A 1,141-nucleotide genomic window follows, 5' to 3' on the forward strand; every position below is an offset into this window, starting at 1 on the left:
CACATAATAATAATGATGATAATAATGGTATTTAAGTGCTTACTGTGTACAAAGCACTGTTCTAAGCACTGAGGGGGATACAAGGTGATCAGGTTGTCCCACATGGGCCTCACAGTTTTAATCTCCATTTTACAGATGAGGTAACTGAAGCACAGAGAAGTTGTGACTTGCCTAAAGTCACAGAGCTGACAAGCTGTGGAGCCAGGAGTAGAACCCATGACCTCTGACTCTCAAGCCCGTGCTCTTTCCACTGAGCCACACTGCTTCTCTGCATCTCTCTCAGAATGCCCCTCCTTCATCTCCAATAATTCTGGGAGTGTATACAGAGAGTTTTCTTGGTAAAAATAAGGAAGTCTTTTATCATTGTCTCCATCCACACAGTAAACTTGAGTTTCTGCCCTAGACTCTCTCCTTTGCAACTGCTGTCCAGCACAGGTTAGCTTTGATTTGTAGCAGATTGTCTTCCACTCTCTAGCCACTACCCAAGCTAAGAATGGAGTGGGTATGCCTCTGTTTGACTCTCCCTCCTGTAGTCAAGACTGATAGAGTATTGGAAACTCTCCAGGTGTGACCCTGAGAGGGGTTTGTAATCAATACTGTGTCAAATTCTATGGTCAGTTCATCTTCTGCAACTCATTTTCAATTTATCTATTCTCAGTTACTTCCCCCATTGTTGTTGTTTTTTTAGGTAAAAATCATTTTCACACTTGATAGGACTGTTTTATAAGTCCTAGAAAAATGGAGGATTATAACACGAATGTGTAAAAGATATAACAAGTTTTAATTCAGTTGTTTACAGTAGGGATGAATCAGATGTTAATTTACCATAACAAGACAGGTCTATTACTTTCCTGTCATTCTTGTAAAAGGAAAATGGCTTAAATAATTATCTTAACTGCAGGTATTGGTATGGACACAGCAGGCATTTTGAGCAGTGCCTATTTTGATGATTATGTTTACATTTCCAGTATACACAGGATTCGTGGACCAGCATTTTTATTTATTGCTAGTGTTAAAACCTCAGATTGTGTTGGTTTTCTTAATGTAAATTTCACATTTTCTTCATCATCTTCCAACCTTTTACAGAAGCCAGGAGAAAATTGGATTATTCCCCCAGAATTTAGCAGAGTGCTTGGCACAT

General features: G+C 39.2%; 1 non-coding gene across 1 annotated transcript; it reads right to left on the bottom strand.

The window, feature by feature from the left end:
- Positions 1–445: 445 nt before the first annotated feature.
- LOC114810816 lies at positions 446–583 on the bottom strand. The gene has a single exon (XR_003758507.1). It is a non-coding gene; the product is annotated as a small nucleolar RNA SNORA7 (small nucleolar RNA).
- Positions 584–1,141: the final 558 nt, after the last annotated feature.

Source organism: Ornithorhynchus anatinus, chromosome 3, assembly GCF_004115215.2.
Source record: "Ornithorhynchus anatinus isolate Pmale09 chromosome 3, mOrnAna1.pri.v4, whole genome shotgun sequence".
NCBI classification, from domain to species: domain Eukaryota; kingdom Metazoa; phylum Chordata; class Mammalia; order Monotremata; family Ornithorhynchidae; genus Ornithorhynchus; species Ornithorhynchus anatinus.